The sequence below is a fragment of the Urocitellus parryii genome, chromosome 1 (genome assembly GCF_045843805.1).
Source record: "Urocitellus parryii isolate mUroPar1 chromosome 1, mUroPar1.hap1, whole genome shotgun sequence".
Taxonomy (NCBI): Eukaryota; Metazoa; Chordata; class Mammalia; order Rodentia; family Sciuridae; genus Urocitellus; species Urocitellus parryii.
The window spans coordinates 48,066,345-48,086,664 of record NC_135531.1 but is presented as its reverse complement, the minus strand read 5'-3'; the positions used below and the strand labels follow the sequence as shown (position 1 = coordinate 48,086,664).

Genomic DNA, 20,320 nt, shown 5'->3' with positions numbered 1-20,320 from the left:
TAAAATGAACTAATCACAGAGCTCAAGTCATTAATAGTTTTGCGGGTGCTATTTCCTTTAATAAAATAAATGAACTTTCACATATATGGGGAAAAAAGACCTCTGAGCAAAAGACACAATTACTTAATTGAAAAAAACCAGCAGCTAAACATTAATAAAAAATAATTAGTCACTTTAATCCTACTTAATTGAACTACTCAAGTGGGAAACAAAGAAAACCTTGCTCCCTTGTGTAAAAAGTGGAGAGACCAAAATCCCTGGGACAAAACGTAATGTCATATTCTTATTGCTTTCTGGGCTTGGCCTCTGTGACAGGTGAAGAAAAGGAAGGGAGGCAAGAGCCTTGGAGAAAAGAAGAGGTTTCATTAGTGTATGATTGCTAACATTTATTGAGCCATCTACTGTAGGGAGAAACGAGTTCTCCTCTATATTGAGAGAAGGAAGAATAGAAGTTGGGAAAGAAGAGGTGAGACAAGAGTTAAAGAAGCTGAAGCTCAGAATTACAGAGCCTGCCCTAGAGAATAAAAACTGGCCAAAAATTACACTCCTGAGGACCCGATGCAGAGACAACAGAGCTATGGCACTGAAAGAGATGTTCAATCATTCATACATTTTTCATTCATTCAATAAATACATACTGAACACCTACATTTCAAGGCTCCTTATTCTTTTTTTAAATATTTATTTTTTAGTTGTAGTTGGACACAATACGTTTATTTTATTTACTTATTTTTATGTGGTACTGAGGATCAAACTCAGGGCCTTGTGCTAGCGCTCTACTGCTGAGCCACAACCCCAGCCCAAGGATCCTTATTCTTATGAAGCTTTGTTGGGGGACAAAGAGGAGGATAAGAAAAGGAGATAGCTTGCACTAATGCCAGAAGTCAAGATACAGAAAAGCTGGGTTAGCACCAATGGCCATTATGTTGGTAATGCTTAGGGGTCCTTTCCTATTTTCCCATTCACTCATTCATTGGTTCATTCATATGGTAACTGAGCACACTATGTGCCAAAGATAGAGAGTCAGCATTTACCCTGTGCTAGGAATTTACAGTCTAGGGAAGAAAGGTAAAAAAAGTAACTAAATTATAATATGATAAGGTCTGTGATAATATTAAGTAAAGAATGTTATGAAAATGCAGAAGAAAAGCCAGTATACTGATGATTATACACAGAGTAGGGACTAGGGGGTTAGAAATGACTTCTTGCAGAAGGTTACACTTGAATCTTAAATTTTGGGGAAGAAATCATAAAATTGAGAAAAGGGAACATTCTAGGAATAAGTAAGCATGTGTTCAGAGGGATGGAGTAGTAAAGCAGCACAACAAATTCAGGACACTAAATGTTTCCTACAGTATGCATAGATCAGAACATGATGACTTTTGTAATGCAATCTGAGAATTTTTAGATTTTATCCTGAAAGCAATGGAAAAACATCTGGGACTTTGAAGCAAGAGCAGGATTTCCAGATAAAATACAGGATGTTCACCTATATTTGAATTTCAGATAAATGTTTGGTATTTGTCATAAATATTGCATGGGACATACATTTAGTTATTATTTATCTGAAATTAAATTTAATGGGGTGTACTGTGTTTCTATTTGCTCAATCTGACAATCATGGACAGGAGATTTACATGTTTATACCTTATTTTTAAAAAGATAACTAGTAGCTGTAGAAAGTGGATCAGAAGGAGGCAAGACTATACTAGAGAGATCAGATAGAATATTGCTGCAGAAATGTAAGTGAGCAATTCATTAGGGCAGGAACCAGGGCAAGTGAGATGGAGAGGAAAATATGGAATGTTAAGACACTCAAAAGGAGAAAGGTCTTGGTCACCAAGTATTATAGAGGTGAAGATCAGGATGAGCCTATTTCTAAGGAGTGATGATGGATAATGCCATTAGCCACAGTAGGGAATACAGAAGAGGAGGAGTAGTTCCATTTTAAATATACTAAATTTAATATGTCTATAAGATATCTAAGTATCTTGTATCAAACCATTAGTTCTTTCTTTGTAGCCAAAGTTCTGAACACTTCAGGACTCAAGAAGTTCTTGAGGACTTAATTTTTGGCCCTGTTCTTTTTTCTTTTTTTTAGTTGTAGAAGGACACATGCCTTCCTCTTATTTTTATGTGGTGGTGAGGATTGAATCCAGTGCCTCACACGTGGTAGGCAAGTGCTCTGCCCCTGAGCCACAACCCCACCCCGCTGGCCCTGTTCTATTTGTTTGCTCTCTCCCTGAGTAACTTTCTATTTCACAAATTTCATGTCTCCACATGCTAACGAATTTCAAATTTATACTTTCAGGCCTAACTAATTCCTAAGCTGCAGAGCTGTAAATTCAACTATTGAACTCATTAGATTTGGATGTCTAATAGACATTTTCATTTTAAATATGTTCAAAGACCACTGAGGCTCAAAGGGCTAGCTTAAGGTTGCACAATTAGCCTACACTTGAAATAGTGCTTCCATTGCATTCTCTACCATTCATTATTGCCTTGTACAGTCCTCAGCAAGATAGCACACCACAGGACCCAGTATAAATACTGCTTGGCTCCAGTGTTCCCTGACCCCTAGCAGCTTTGCCCTATTTTACTTGGGCCCTTCCTCCCTTTCCTCACATGCTAAGACACAGACAAAGTCCAAGGTAACATCCCCCTTCACCACCACAGATGAGGGCCTTCCAGCTAACTGGAATGATCATTCTCTCAAAGTATTCTCTGTGATGTTATTCAGTGCACATGGGCAGGGAAGGAGGAGGAGGAGTTGTTGTTTTATGACAAGACAGCCTCAGCTGTAAACCACTTTAGCATGTGCGCTAGCTGCAGAGAGAGCGAACTTGCTAGTGGTTTCTCAAGGCAGCCCACATCCAGTGACAAGTGAGACAAACAGGGGCATAAAGGCCTCTCTTTTAACCAGAAGTTAAGAGAACTATGATGGATAATACTTGCTCCAGAGTTTCCCACTGAGCTTTGCTGGGGCTGCATTACAGTCTGACTTTGTCCTCTGTTTCCACTTCCTTCCGCTTTCCTTTAACCAGGATGCCTGATAAATATCTTGTACCCCAACTCTGTCTCATGTCTGCTTCTAAAGAACCCAATTTTGACAAAGCTCCAGGTGACCTGCCTACCTCTCCAATCTCATTCCATTTCAATTTCCCTTTGCTGAATACACTCCAGCCTCACTGGCTTCTTCTCTGTTCTTTAATCACACTACTGCACTTCATTTGGCCCTTTTTGCTTTCTGCCTGGAAGGCTTTTCCTTTAGTTCTTCACATGGCTAGATGAACCTAAGGACAGATTAACAACTTAAAAGTATTCCCTCTAAAAACTGGAACAAGACAGGGATGCCCTCTTTCACCACTTCTATTTAACATAGTCCTTGAAACTCTAGCTAGAGCAATCAGATGCAAGAAATTAAAGAGATACGAATAGGAAAAGAAGAACTCAAACTATCAATATTTGCTGATGACATGACTCTATATTTAGAATCATGGGCCCTTCCTTTCCTCACATGGTAAGACACAGATCCAAAATATTCCACCAGAAAAATTTTAGAACTAATAAATGAATTCAGCAAAGTAGCAGGATATAAAAACAATATACCCATAAATCAAATGCATTTCTATACATAAACAATGAATCCACTGCAAGAGAAATTAGGAAGATCACCACATTCATAATAGCCTCAAAAAATTAAAATACTTGGGAATCAATCTAACAAAAAAGGTGAAAGATGTCTACTATGAGAACTATGGAACACTAAAGAAAGAAATTGAAGAAGATCATAGAAGATGGAAAGATCTCCTGTGCTCTTGGATAGGTAGAATTAAATAGTCAAAATGGCCATACTACCAAAATTGTTATACATATTTAATGCAATTCCTATTAAAATCCCAATGACATTCTTCATATAACTAGAAAAGCAATCATGAAATTCATTTGGAAAAATAAGAGACCCACAATAGCCAAAGCATCCATAACAAGAAGAGTGAAGCAGGCGGCATCACAATACCAGGCCTTAAACTATACTACAGAGCTATAGTAATAAAAACAGCATGGTTTTGGTGCCAAAATAGACATGTGGACCAATGGTACAAAATAGAAGACACAGAGACAAACCCACTTAAGTAAGTTATCTCATACTAGATAAAGGTGCCAAAAACATACACTGGAAAAAAGATGGCTATTCAATAAATGGTCTGGGAAAACTGAAAACCCATAGGTAGCAAAATGATATTAAACCTTTATCTCTTACCCTGCACAAAAATCAACTCAAAGTGGATCAGAGACTTAGACACTAGAACAGAAACCCTGCATCTAATAGAAGAAAAAGTAGGCCCAAATTTTCAACATGTTGACTTGGGACCTGACTTCCTGAACAAGACTCCTAAAGTGCAAGAAGTAAAATTAAGAATCAATAAATGGGTTGGATTCAAAGTAAAAACCTTCTTCTCAAAAAAGGAAACAACCTATAATATAACGAGAAAGCCTACAGAATGGGGAAAAAAAGTCTTTACCACATGCACCTCAGACAAAGCACTAATCTCTAGGATATATAAAGCATTCAAAAAACTTAACATCAAAAAAACAAATAACCCAATCAATAAATGGGCTAAGGAACTGAGCAGACACTTCACAGAAGAAGAAATACAATTGACCAACAAACATATGAAAAAATATATTCATCATCTCTAGCAATTAGAGAAATAAAAATCATCTCATTCTAGTTAGAATGGCAATTATCAAGAATACAAGCAGTAATAAGTTGTTGGTGAGGATATGGGGGAAAAGGTGCACTCATACATTGCTGGTGGGATTGTAAATCGGTACAACCACTATGGAAAGCAGTATGGAAAAAACTCAGAATAAGTTGGAAAGGAGCCACCATTTAACCCAGTTATTCCACTCCTCAGTTTATACCAAAAGGACGTAAAATCAGCACACTACAGTGATTCAGCCACATCAATGTTTATAGTTTTCGGCGGACACAACATCTTTGTATGTGGTGCTGAGGATCGAACCCAGGCCGCATGCATGCCAGGTGAGTGCCCTACCACTTGAGCCACATCCCCAGCCCTAATTTTCTTTTTAAACATGTTTCTGATTAAAGACAAATGTACCCTTTTAATAGCAATTTCACAAAATATATAAAAGCATAAAGAAGAAAATAAAAATCAACTTACCATTCAAATAACCATTATAATTCTATATTTGTTTCCCACCCATGTTGTTTTTTAAATACATATAGACTCCTTTATTTTAAAAATACCTTAAAAATCAAACTTACATGGTATATTTTATAATTTTCTTCCTTTTAAAATTCGTTCTCACACAATATAAAGGTTAAACACATAAATATGACATTAATCTGGAAATAGGCTAAGCCAACTAACTAATTAGATTCACACTTACACCTTCATTGCTAATTGTGATAACTTGTTTGAACAAGCCTCCAAGGATTTATTAGCTAGCAGCGATTATCAATGAGAGATAATGTACTTAGATTTTTTTTTGGGGGGTACCAGGGATTGAACACAGGGACACTTAACTACTGAGCCACATTCCCAACCCCTTTAATGTTTTATTTAGAGACTCACACACATATAAAATTATAATTGTCTTATAAAATAGAGACACAAATAAAACAGCAGTAAATATGATAATTGTTGTTTCCTGTTTAAGAAACTTCCAAATTGTAAAGTCTGCTAATAATAAAGAAAACAGAATAAACAACTGATTCAAATTATCCTGGCCCCCAAACAGATTAACCATGTTCTTGTGAGTGGAATTTTTTTCACTGGATCATACTCATACCTTCCTAACAAGAAATTTGAAGACTCAAAATTCCTGACCATTCAAAATCCAATGGTCTTTAAAGCAAGAAATAGAAGTAAAAGTTACTTATAATCTGTGGTATTCAATTACATATTTGGTAGGAAAGAAAATCAGTGCTCCTAAATGAGGTAAACTACATATAAACTTTTAGGCCAAACCATGCTTGTTCCTGAAGAATTAATATCAGGATCTCTCCAGTGTCTGGGCAAATTATATATGACATCCCAGAAGTTCATTCCACTAAGAGGATTTTGGTTACAAAATTTTTATACACAGCTGATAACACAAATATAATCTTAAGAATATTCCTAAGAAATATTTCATTTTCTGCCTTCAGATTACAAATAAAAATACCTTCAGATTACAAAGTTAGTTGGCACATTTAAGTACTGTCCATTTACATTTTCAGTTTATGTCTGCTAAAGATAATTTTGGGTGAATAAGTGATCTCAAGCAAAAAAACATGGGGAGAGGGAAACAGAGAAGGAAGGAAAGTCAAAATAAATATGTGCTTTAGAGCTGGTCACTGCTCTGGGCCCTGGGACTTTCTGAGGAGTCATGTTAAAAGTCTCTGAACTGTTTGCCCAAGGGACAGAAAGGAAGCTTTCAGGGTTTATTTGTGGTACTGGGGATTGAACCCAGGGGTGTTCTACCACTGAGCTGCATCCCCAGTCCCTTTTTTTTTTTTTTTAAATTTTGAGATAGGGTCTTGTTAAGTTGCTGAGTGTGTCACTAAATTGAATTTGGAATCCTCTTGCCTTAGTCCTGACTAGTTGAGATTACAGGCATGTGCAACTGTGCCTGGCAGAAAGGGAGTTTTCGTCCAGTAATTCCTTTTCCTCCTTGGTCAAGATGGCATGTTAACCCTCTCATACTCCACGTCCTTTCCCTCAGACATCATGTGCTACAGTGTTAAGAGAAGAAAGTGAAGTATACTCAGTACAGCTGTGGTGAGGTTATTCCTGTCAGCAGTTGGTTGCTGCAGCAAGACCGGAGTAGAAGGCAGAAGAGGCAGATGAGGGAGGGCACAAGAGGCATCTGATACAGAGCTCCTATAACCTTGTATTTTTTTCCATTAGGATAGAAAATTTAAATCATCCTGAATTACAGAAAAACATTTTTAATAAATATATTACATTTAAAAAATTCCAATATGTTTAATTGTCCTGAATATTATGAAAAGACAACAGAGGCAACTCTTAGGTTATACAATATGAAGAAAAAACAACAGAATAAAATTTCACAGTAATTTCTGCAAAGCAAACATTCTAAATAATATAACATTATTCTCAAATGTAGATTAATTAAAAAACGGTTCAAATGAACTTAAAATTATTTATGAACAACTTCACATCAAATTAGAATTCTTGTGGACAAGTGGAAATGATAGTAAAAATAAAAGCAGCTATCACTTATTTAATACTTATTTTGAGCTAGAGTTTGGCTAAGAACTTTATTTATATGGATTCACTAGATTAAAAAATTACTCTCAAAATTAGTAATTTTTAAACATTTTGGACTGTGAGCCTTAGTGAGTACACCAAGGTCTTCAGGCTAGAGACCTGGGGAAGACCTGATGTTGCATCTTGAGTCTAAAAACAATCTGCAGGGGGTTGGGGATATAGCTCAGTTGGTAAAGTGCTTGCCTCGCATGCACAAGACCCTGGGTTCAATCCCCAGCACCACACACACACAAAATAAATAAATAAAAACAATCTGCAGGTGAAATTTTGTCTTCCTCAAGGATTCTTCCCTTAAAGCCTTCAACAGATTAGGCAAGGCCCACCCACATAAAATACAGGGTAATTTCAATGTTAATCTCATCTAAAAAATACTTTTGCAGCAAAATCTAGAATAGTATTTGACCAAATATCTGGTACATGACCTCACCTATTCTACCATTACAGGGAGAAATACATTTTACACAACTAGTTACATAAACATGTTCATGTAACACATATTCTTAGTAAACATTTGTAGGTTTATATTTTCTCTTACATATTACATATTTTACTTTATTAAAAAGAAAAAACAGTGGCCTGAGGTTGTGGCTCAGTGGCAGAGCATGTGCCTAGCACATGTGAGGCACTGGGTTCGATCCTCAGCACCACATAAAATAAATAAATAAAATAAAGGTATTGTGTTCATCTATAACTACAAAAATATTTTTTTAAAAGAAAAAACTGTAACCCACTAATTTGATTTCATAACCTACTAATGAATCACACTGATGGAAAAATCCTGCTCTCAATAACACATCCATTTATTCATGTTTTAGAATACAGATAAAGAAATGCATTACAGTGACACCAGAATATGATCTCTCTCTCTCATTCCTGTGTGTGTGTGTGTGTGTGTGTGTGTGGCAGTGCTGTGATTGAAGCACTGCTAGGAAGGGCACTACCATTGAGCTATAGTCCCAGTGCCAGAATATGATATTTGAGAAGGAAATTGAGAACACACAAGACACAATGAACAAATGTATGTCAGGACTGGGCACAGTGGCACATGCCTGTCTGTAATCTCAGTGGCTCGGGAGGCTGAGACAGGAGGATTGCAAGTTCAAAGTCAGCCTCAGCAAAAGCGATGGCACTAAGCTCAATGAGAGCTGACTCTAAATAAATACAAAATAGGGTTGGGTTAAGAGGTTAAGTGTCCCTGAGTTCAGTCTTGGTACCCCATGCCCCCAAATAGTCAGGAAATAATAAAATGCCTAACTTCTTATCACTATAGGAACACCATATCTTAGCAAAAGAGTATAGTGTTTTATCAATATTATGATAAATATTTGAGAATAAAATCAGGCAATGCCTAAAGATAAAATAAAATCAGAGGCAATTAAATATGGCTTGGTATTCTACAGGGTATACAATCAATACAAATCAATATGATTTTCTTAAATAGCATTATTTTCACTATTAAAAAATGAAATAACATACAAGTGATTAGTTGCATTAAAAAACTGTAAAATATGGAGAGGTTAAGAAAAAACACAAAAATGTGGTGAGATAACTGAGAAAAGTGCACTTTAAGTTGGGTATGGTCGCACTCATCTGTGATCCTAGCAACTCAGAGGCTGAGGCAGAGGATTGCAAGTTCAAGGTCAGTCTTGGTAACTTAGAAAGGCCCTAAGCAACTTAGCAAGAGCCTGTCTCAAAATAATAAAATAGAAAAGGGCTTGGGATATGGCTCAGTGGTTAAGCATCCCTGGGTTCAATGCCTGGAACTAGAAAGTTTTTTCAAAACTAAATAAATGAATAAAAGGGCTGGGTATGTAGCTCAGTGGTAAAGTGCCCTGGCTAAAAAAAAAAAAAAAAGTGTACATAAAAAATTTAAAAAAAGCCCTAACCTCACTTTTAACTCTTAGCCTTTTCTCCTCTGGATCAAAGCCCAGTTTTAACACCTAAATGAGACTTGTCTTAGTGAATGAGTAGCTTATTGGTTAAGAATATAGACTCTGAAGAACTCAAAACACTCCAGTGACTCCCTTTCATTTCTTACATGTTTTTCTAAAAATTTCATATTCTCTTAGTTTTCACAGAGCTAGAAATCAAGTCAATGCCAAAGAAAGTTATAGATAAAAGTTTATAGATAAAACACTTAAAAACCTTTTAAGTGTTATTATGTTCCAAACATTTTTCAAATTTGTTCTTTTTATATGTACATGGTAGTAGAGTGTATTTTGACATATTGTACATGCATGGAGTATAACTTCCTATTGCAGTGGTTGAACACAATGTAGAGTTTCACTGGTGGTATGTTCATATATGAACATAAGAAAGTTATGTCTGATTCATTCTACTGTCTTTCCTATTCCCATTTCCCCTCCCTTACCTTCATTCTTCTCTGTCTAATCCAGTGAACTTCTATTCCCCCAACTTCACCCCTTTATTGTGTGTAGCATCTACATATCAGAGAGAACATTTGTTCTTTGTTTTTTTGGGATAGGCTTATTTCACTTACCATGATAATCTCCAGTTCCATCCATTTACTGGCAAATGCCATAATTCGATTCTTCTTTAAGGCTGAGTAATATTCCATTGTGTATTTATACCACATTTTCTTTGTCCATTCATTTGCTAAAGGGCATCTAGTTTGGTTCCATAGCTTAGCTACTGTGAATTTATCTGCCATAAAAATTGATGTGGCCACATCAACATATGCTGATTTTAAGTCCTTTGGATATATGGTGAGGAGTAGGATAAACTGGGCCAAATTGTGGTTCCATTCCAAGTTTTCTGAGGAATCTCTATACTGTTTCCATAGTGGTTGCACCAATTTGCACTCCCACCAGCAATGTATGAGGATACCATTTCCCTACATCTTCGTCAACATTTATTGTTACTTATATTCTCGATAATTGCCATTCTGATTGTAGTGAGATGAAATCTCAGTATAGTTTTAATTTGCATTTTTCTAATTGCTAGAGATGTTAAACATTTTTTTCATATATTTTTTAACTGATCACATTTCTTCTTGTGCCAAGCACTGTTTTTAATCATTATTACTACAGTTGTGTGAAAAGAGCAGAACTGAAAAGAGTAAGTGTATCACAATGACAATTATGTACTAATAAATGCATGGGTAAATTAACTTGTTAAAATAAAGAGTTGTGGAACCAGCCATGGGACTTGGGGCAATGTGTTAAGTCTATTTTGGAAACATTAAGCTATTGTTATATTAACATTTTAATAAAACAAAGGAAAAAATCAAGTAAGGTCATAGAACTGGCCATGTCAGACAGTCACAAAAGTGCTCAACAGTTCAAATGGCAGGTATACATTGCAAAAGCGTTAGGCACTTTTGATTAGAGACAACCACCGTAAAACTGGGCACCAAAGACATTCCTTTGTGGTTGGTAGTAAATCTTTCAACTATGTTGACTTTCTTGAGGAGGTGGAAATACCAGAAGGTAATAAATATGGCTGCTAGGCAAGCTAAGCGTGTACCCCTTTCCAGCTCTGTATCTCAGAATGACTCTATTACATGATGTTCCTGGTACTTGCAATAAGATCCAGTTTCTGAAGGCAATATATGAATATTTTTTCCCTGCAAATTTAAAGTATAAGACTATTTTAGATTCATAGATAGAAAAATGATACTTTAAACAGAATATAAATATAATTTAATAGTGTTCATCAAATCTATCTAGGACAGGTTGGCATGTACAATAGAAGTCTACAGAGAAATTATGTTAGCTGTTAAGCATGTGCTAGGTATTTGATGATAAGCAACTGAACAAATAATAAACCTAATTAAGCACTATGACTTCTAAAAAGAATCCCAGAAATTAAGCCACACTGATTTGTTTTTGTGCACACTGGCTAGGATAATTCCTTAAGTGCTTTGATATATCATTTCAAATTTCAAGTATCTCATTTTTCACTTCATTCTGAATATCTTATTTTTCAATTAGGGACCCAACATGAATCCTTAAAATATATGATTGCTTTTTAAAAAGACTATTTATTGTGTAAGGATAAATATAGCTAGTAATATATACCTTTGTACCCACCATCCAACTTAAGAAATTAAACTCTATGGATAAAGTCCTCTGAGAACCCCTTCTCCCAACATTCTCCTTCCTCAGAGGTAATAACTGCCCTAGTTTATTAACTATCATTTTTCATGCTGTTTAATACTTTTACTATAGTTCTGTGTATCCATAGGCAACAACAGCAGTGGTTTTCTTAATGTTTGTGCTCTTATTTCCTAAGACTTTTGAAAAACTATAACATATTGTATACTTCAGTTGACACAAATAATGCCAAAGGATGCATTTCTAGTTTATTTTATATTGAATAGATGCTTTAAGTATCTATCTATATCTATTTTGTTGAAGCCTTGGAGCTTCAGTTTAGTTTATTCAATTTATAAAAATATAACCATATAACTTAATTGGCAGAGCTAGTCGTGATTGTTAAAACCAATCATCCAAATCTGACTTACTCTGTCAGAAAAAAACCTGACTTAATTTTAAAATTCAAATAAATGTGTTATTATGCAGCCCAGTGACAATTTTCTCACTTGTGAATTTTGATTCTAAAATAATGTATGGATGGCTAGGTAGACAGATAAGTTCTAAGTCATGGAGCCTTGCCATGAGTTTGTGGCCTGGATGAAATAATGTGTTGCCCCTCTAAGAATTTTAATTGAGGCTTTCTCTGCTTTGTTTTTAAGGGACTCTTCCTCAGGTGAGATTCAGTCTCTAATAGTCTCTTTGGTGCCCAGGAGATTTTTAACTCCATGACAAGGCATCATAGTAATATTTAGTATGGACAGGGATAAGCTTTTCTTTTGAGAAGTGGGAGATAGATAATTTTGAAAGTCAGAAATGAGAACTGGAAGACCAGAAGGTTCTAGGGCAGATAATTTTTCATAAAGACTGCATATGGAAAGAGAACATGGAAATTGATTTCTTTAACGCTACTCATACCTGTATATCTACAGGAAGTCTTTGTGTAATCAGTTATACAGGTACCCAGCTTGAAAACCACCTATCAGTAGCAGGGTTCTCAACCTAGCATTCATTTGCCTTCTGTTTTTGTAAATAAAATTGTACTGGACCCAGACACTCTTACTCACATAGTGACTATAACTGCTTTCACACCAGAATGGCAGAGTTGAATAGTTGTCATAGAGACCATTTGGCTGACAAAATCCAAAATATTTACTATCTAGCGTTTTACTGAAAAAGTTTGTCACCCCTCATCTAATAGTATTGGGTATGTTTTAAAAAATTCTTTCCTTTGAAAAAATCAAAGTTACATATTTGTATAGCTTGTAGGACCATACAAGGCTTGTTATTAAAAAATCCTGTCACAGTCCCCAAAGCAACTACTTTATATTTTTTTACCTGATGCTTATTTGAGGTGGTGGGGTAGAATCCAGGGCCTCATGCATACATGCTAGGCAAGCACTCTCCCACTGAGTTACACCTCCAGCCTTTAACTGATGTTTATAAGGTAAGCTCTGCTCTTGAACATTCTGTAATAGCTAAATAATATCCTTACACTATTACTTTATTTTTCAGTTTTAAGCACTGCATATTAATTTCTTACTATTGGAAATAAGAATTTACCCAATTCTTCTTGTTTTATAATACTTCCAATGTAGTTATAGACCAATTTCAATAATTATGTTATTATGAGTAAACACGATAAACAAGTGAGCCACACAGCACACTAGGATTATTTTTCTTTTTCCAAGTCAATTTTTTCTTGGCGTTAATAAATTAATTTTGTTTATTTTCTATGTACCTACCTATAATTCAGCACCATTTGATATTTTTGGATTTATTAGGTTATTAATAATACTACTCTATTAATTAATAGAGTATTAACTAAATACTTTGTTAATTTCATTTTTTGGGGAAAAAAATCTCTCACAGACACTTCTTTCCCATGCCCTCTGGTCTGGTTGCCCTGGTACTCTAGTACCCTTTGCCTAAGCTCAAGTTTTCTTTCTTAGATCTCATTCCTTCCTTTTTCTTTTTTAACTTCCCAAGCAAAGGTTGTAGGAAATAATTCTATGAGACTGTACTTGTAGAAATGTATTCATTCTACACTCAAGCTTAGATGGTATCATTGGGTATAGAATTCTACTCCAGCACTCACTACTGAGCTAAATGTAGAAGGACTTTTCACTGCATTATCTTCTAGCTTCCAGTGTTGTTGGTCTTCTAATTTTCTTTTCATTCCTGTTTTCCATCTCTGTCTTTCTGCCCTACCTTATAGGAAATTCCTTCAGTATAAGCTTCTAACCCATCCATTAAATATTTCATTTCTATTATACTTTTTTCCAAAAGTCAGGGTCTAATCCAATGTGATGAAAATTTGGACCTACTCTTTCCTCTATTAGGTGCAGGGTCTCTGGTCTAATTCCTAGGTCCTTGATCCACTTTGAGTTTTGTGCATGGTAAGAGATAGGGTTTTAGTTTCATTTGCTGCATATGAATTTCCAGTTCTCCCAGCACCATTTGTTGGAGAGGCTGTCTTTTCTTCAATGTATGTTTTTGGCTCCTTTGTCTAGTATGAGATATCTAAGTGTATTTATGTGGGTTTTTCTTTCTGTCTTCTATTCTCTACCACTGGTGTCTATTTTGGTGCCAATACCATGCTGTTTTTGTTACCATAGCTTTGCAATATAGTTTAAGGTCTGGTATTGTGATGCCTCCTGCTTTACTCTTATTGCTAAGAATTGCTTTGGCTATTCTGGGTCTCTTATTTTTCTTAATGAATTTCATGATTGCTTTTTCTATTTCTATAAGGAATGATTGGGATTTTAATTGGAATTGCATTGAATCTGTATAGTACTTTGGGTATATTTTTGTGGGTTTTGATCTTTCATTTTAGATACTTTCCTCAGATTTTGGACAATTCTCTTGCCACAGATGAGGCTTGTCAACTGTTTCACTATAATATAATTGAGGTTTTAAGTCCTTCTTGGCTGATCAGAGTAACTAATACCCTGACCTGGGGCATAATAGCCTGTTGTAGGGAAAAATCTGAAGGTCTCATTTTCAGTATGTATGTGTTAATTAATCCCTCTACTTCAGAGCAATACTCTTCTCTCAGATTTGTCACGAAAACAGTACTGCAAACTCGGGACTGTTTTCTATTCCCCAAGAAAAAACATAGTTTTCAATTGCTTTTAGATAGAGACAGTTGCCTTGTTGCATGCTATCACAAGGGAATTTAATAAAATCTTTATTTTTCTCCAGGAGATTTAGCATTGATATAATGTTTTTATTTAATATATGGTTCATATTCAAACTTCACCAATTATCCCTATATTGTTCTTTATAGCAAAGTTTTTTCCCCATTCTGGGATTACATGTTACATTTAATTGTCATGCCTCTTGGTCTTAAGTTGTTTATGACACTGATGTGACAGGTCTGGAGTTTTATGGAATGTCTCCAAACTTAGGTTTTTCTGGCTGTTCCTCATAATTAGATTAGGGTTTTGCATTTTTTTTTTTTTTTGGCGGAGGAGAATACTACATGAATGATGTCTTATTCTCAGTGTCTCAAACAAGTTGGCACCTAAACTGTCAACACTGCCCTACTTGGTAAAACTTTTGTCTACATGATTAAGATGATAGCTGCCAGATTTGTCTACTAGAAAGGTCCCTTTTCCCCCTTTGTAATTAATATGTAATGTATAGGGAGATGCTTTGTGATGAATAGCCTGTTACTCCAAAGAATATGAACTACTGGTTTTAGTAACTGCTGATTTTCACTGAATCAATAACTGCTTTGAGGGGGGAAATGGTGATTTTCCAACTCTATTATTATTTCTACATTTATTGGTTGGCATGTAAGTGCCTCTAAAGTTTTTGACCAAGACATGAATTTTAACAGCAATTCAACATTACTTTTGGAGTTTCCTGGCACTGCCAGTTGCTGAGCATTTTGAGGTTCTGGTGGCTTAATCTGGGTTACTTCTAGGCTTTCTTTTCTGCCAGATTAGGATTCATTATGTTCAGTTTTGTTAAAGTGGTTAACATTTGTCCACCTACTTTCTAGCATCTAAAACATTAGTGCTCTTTTTACCTCTTTGATTTTTCTTTTTGACCTTGTAGGTTCAGATCCTTTTAAAATAAATCTCTTTCTTGTCATTTTCATTCAACTTGAGAAATTAAACTCATGTGTTTAAATCGCCATTCTTTATTTGAAGGCCACTGTTCTTTCTCTACTTTCAAACTTTATAAATAAATGGTATACAGTATGAAATCTTCTGTAATTTACTTTTTTTCCCCTCAATATCATGTTTGTGAGATTTAACCACGTTGATACACACAGCTGTAGTTCATTCTTTTTTTTTTTGGTGGTGCTGGGGATTGAACCCAGGTCTTTGCTAATACTAGGCAAGCACTCTACCAAATGAGTGACATCCCCACCAGTTCATTCATTTTTTTTTGTGGGGGTGGTATACCAGAGCTTGAACTCAGGGGTATTCCACCACTGAGCCACACCCCAGCCCTATTTTCTATTTTATTTAGAGACAGGGTCTCATTGAGTTGCTTAGATCCTCTCTAAGTTGCCGAGGCTAGCTTTGAACTCCTGCCTCAGCCTCCCCAGCTGCTGGGATTTCAGGCATGTGCCAGTGCACCCGGCTCACTTTATTCATTTTAAATGAATAATGTTATATCCCAGGATATGAACATGCTGCAATTTTCTGATCAGTTTCCACTGCATTCCTAAAAATGATATTGTGAGGTTTTGGGTGGAGGTATAGGGCCCGTTTTTTCCATGAGAACATACATTCCATCTTTGTAATTTAAGTCAGTAGGAAAGCAGAATTTTACACACACATAATATCAGTCTTAAGACATTTTAATCCTGTAACTTACAAACTAAAATAAGCCTAATAATACGGAGCACAGAGAACTCAATAAATGTCAGTTACTTGGTGACAACACTGAAATAACCCTTACAATTCAGAAAAAGATTCCTCTCTGAATGTTAAATTGCAAGACTGACACATTATAGACTACAGCAGAGATATGAAAAGAGTAAACTAAGAGAATAGCTGCAGGGCTGGCATCATTTGACCATAATATAACTACTATCGTAGTGGAAAAAAAAAAAAAAGTCAGTCAGAATGGGGAAGCAAAGAAAAAAGGAGAACCAGAGACAAATGCTGATAATCCATAAAAACAATGTCCCTGGGAGCAGAAGCCTTAAACAAGCACCTGATATTTCTTTCTATTCCATTTCACATCTAGCTATTCCTAGTATGGAGAGAGATTTCTGGAAGTGTAGCCAATGCTATTTCCACCACTATGGGTTAAACTTTCTCTGATGTGAGATTGTTTCAACTGGCATGGTGAGCATGATATGATTAAACTTTTTACTTCACTTTCTTCCTTCCTTTCTTTTTTTGGGGAATGGGGGTGGGGTACTGGGGATTGAATCCAGGGTTGCTTTTCCACTAAGCTACATTCCAGCCTTTTTAAAATTTTGAGACAGGGTCTCACTAAGTTGCTTAGGTGTTGCTCTAAGTTTCAGAGGCTCGCCTTGAACTGGCAATCTTCCTGCCTCAGCCTCCTGAGTAGCTGGGATTACAGGTGTTCACCACTGTGCCAGGTAATTCCCCTTACTCTAATTTAATACTCCTTAAGCAATCTACTATGCTTTTCTCTTTACCAGTTTCAGTTCTTTCTTTAAATCAGCATACTGGAATTCTAGCAACCATCTGAAATTCACATGCATTTTAGTACCTATGATCACATCTTTATGAGCCAAATCATCTTGGACTTGGTCAAAATTGAGTCCATATTTGAGAATATGGTCAAATAAACAAGCACATGATGTGTGGTCTACCCAATTACCCCAACCTTTCCTTAGAACATTAGCACCCAACTCTATTCACTATTAGTTTCTTGAATTTCTTCTTCTCCTTTTATGTAGTATGTATATTAAAAACAAGGCAGGCAGAGTTCAAATATTGCAGGTTTCCCTCTACTGTTTGTAAAACTATTACTAGGAATATATTCTTTTGATGCTCCTTATTATAATGGCTACTAACTTTTAGCCACAGTGTACAGGTAACATGGGTGGAAGTTAATCTGGGGTTAGAAATTTGAAAAAGAATAGAACTCTCAAATGATTTTGAAAACTAACCAGTTTTAATAGGTTTACAAGAATAAGAGTTTTTTCCCAATGATTAAATATAAGAATTAAGCATAGACAATTGCTAAGATCACAAAGAAACAACCAGACATGATGTCTTACCAAATATTTCCTACATTCTTAACAAAAATAACAAACAGGAATATCTAGCTTCTGGATTAGACTATCTCTGTTGTGATACTTCTGGAAGAAAGATGACTCAGGAACATGTTGAGTTGTTCCAAGAACATAAGATCAATAATCAGACTTTGGCAAACTCTATAGGACAAATGGGCTGAATTTTTCAACATATAATTTGTAAGGATATAAAAGAAATGGAAGCAGAAACTATAAACTAAAAGAAATTTAAAATAAGTAGGGAGTTTTCAAAAAATGGTCAAGTACATATAGTGTACTTCTGTGCAATAAAACTATTTAAAATGTGAGGAAATATTACTATAAAAGTCAAGTTTCAGGGTTGCTTTTATGGGGAGAAAGAACTTGTGATTGGGATGAGGCACATGGTTCTGGAGCTGGCAAAATTATTTTTCTTAACTTGGTGGGACTTGCCTTATAATAATTCATTAGATGGATTCACTTCTTTCTAGTTTTTTTTTTTTTTTGGTATACATGGTTTATTTTACATTAAGTTTTTTTTCCTCTTAATATATTGGAAGCAGCTGGGGAAAGCAAGGAGCAGGTGAATCTGTGTGGTGTGGGAAAGTCAGCACAACTCACTTCAAGTAGAGAAGGGACTGTCTTTCATATACAGGAAGACTTTAGTTGAGATTATGTGGTATAGAAAGTTTCTAGGAAAATATTAATAGTGAATGATAATTTGCTAACAAAAAATTAGAAATTCTCCTTCCTCCTGACCCTCTAAAGAACAACATGATTAATAATAGTACATTAGAAGGGAGGTAACATGAGAAAGCTCATTTTGGATAATCAAGAAGGATAACAATGAATGTCATGAATGGAATGACTTGGTCTCATTGTTCTGACTGGAGTTCATTTGAGGTACTGGAATTACCTAAAATTTACAGGAGTGGTACCTGAGGCTTGATTATTGTAGAAGCTTCTATATAGTTACTTTGCATATCAATATTTCCATGGAAAAAGGTTTTCAAAGTTCTGGGGTAGGGGAAGCCTTTTACCTTTTACTTTGAGAACAATAGTTCTTGTGATCAAGAGAAAGGGAATCAGAAGAGCTGCTCTATCCATTCTACTGCTGTCAACCTTTAAAGATACTTCTGAATCTTGGATCACATCAACTTCTTCCAAAAAAATCCCTTGGGTTCCAAAGCTTAATGATAGTGAAAAGAAGGATGTGAGAAAAGAAGGTCAAGGCAAAAGCAACATACAAAGTTAGAAATGGGCCAAGAGATGTGTTCATTCAGATACTGGCCAAATGAATACTGACAGGGTCAATATAGGAGGAATGAGTGTTTTAGTCAGCTTTTTCATTGCTGTGGCTAGAAGACCTACCAAGACAATTTCAGAAGAGTTAAAGTTTATTTGGGGACTCATGGTTTCAGAGGGTTTCAGTCTACAGATAGCCAGTTTCCTTCCTTGGGGCTCAAGATGAGGTTGAACATCATGATGGAAGAGTGTGGTAAAGGGAAGCAGCTCACATGAAGATCAGAAAGTAGACAAAGACTCCACTTGCCAGATACAAAATACAGAACATCAAAGGCATGTCCCCAGTGATCCACTTCCTCCAGCCACACCCTATCCACCATCAGTTTTCACTCAGTTAATCCCACCGGGATTAGTTCACTGATTGGGTTAAGGTTCTCATAACCCATTTCACCCCTGAGCTTTTGGGGAATACCTAATATCTAAACCATAACAATGAGCATGTAAGGGCAGAAATGCCAAGTAATGAGTCATCACTCACCAAGTTGCCACTCTAACACCCCAACCTGCTAAAGTCCATTTATGTTGTCATTAGGGTTTCCAGGTGTGAGGTAAGGGTGAGGAGAGTGGAGGAGGGGAGTCTTAGTAGACAAAGGGGAATGTCTCTAGGTAGAAAGTCATACTAACAAACTTGGACACTCATTTTATGAAATACATTTATTTCTTACAAAATAACTTTAGAACTCTTAATGTTATTGTTTCAAAATAAAAATAATGAAAAACTCATGTTTTTGAAATGTACACAACATAGAATTTTATGCTTTTTATTATTTTTTTACCACCAAACTATATTTTTAAAGTTTTAAATGAAATACAACTCAGCTATTAAGTTGAGTATTATGCGTCACATGCTAGCTGTATGTTTTGAAATTTCTTTGGCTTTATGATAGAGTTCAATGGGCTGGGGCTGGGGCTCAGTGGTACAGCACTTGCCTTGCACACTGAGGCACTGGTTTGATTCTTAGCACTGTATATAAATAAACAAATAAAATAAAGGTCCATCAGCAACTAAAAAAATGTTAAAAGAAGTCTTAAAGATTTATGATAAGAGTTCAATATATAAAATTAAGGACAATATAAAGGCATGATTTGGATGAGACATGGAGATTCAGTGTTTCCCAAATTTTTCAGTTGAAACATGCCTATTAGCGGAGAACTCACCGGGTCCAGGGAAAATAACTTGATGAAAGTCCAAACTTCCTATAAAATGTTTTTTATATTGCTTTAAATTTTTACTATTTCATTTTTAAAATTTATGAGAATTTTGTTATATTCCATAAAATGTACATTCATCTTATCCTACATTTTATTAACAATATTAGCTAAATACATTGTATAAATATTTGTTATTATAAACTATTTTAAGTTATTTTCTATGGAGCAAAATGAACACTCTGGGAAGATGCATTACACATTTTTTTTTCTGAGGCTTCATATATACTTGA

The 20,320-nt window shown here is 35.5% G+C and overlaps 1 protein-coding gene across 1 annotated transcript in view; it reads right to left on the bottom strand.

The window, feature by feature from the left end:
* Positions 1-20,320, bottom strand: part of Ndufaf2 (NADH:ubiquinone oxidoreductase complex assembly factor 2) — a 161,017-nt gene that overhangs the window by 8,910 nt on the left and 131,787 nt on the right. The window lies entirely within an intron of this gene.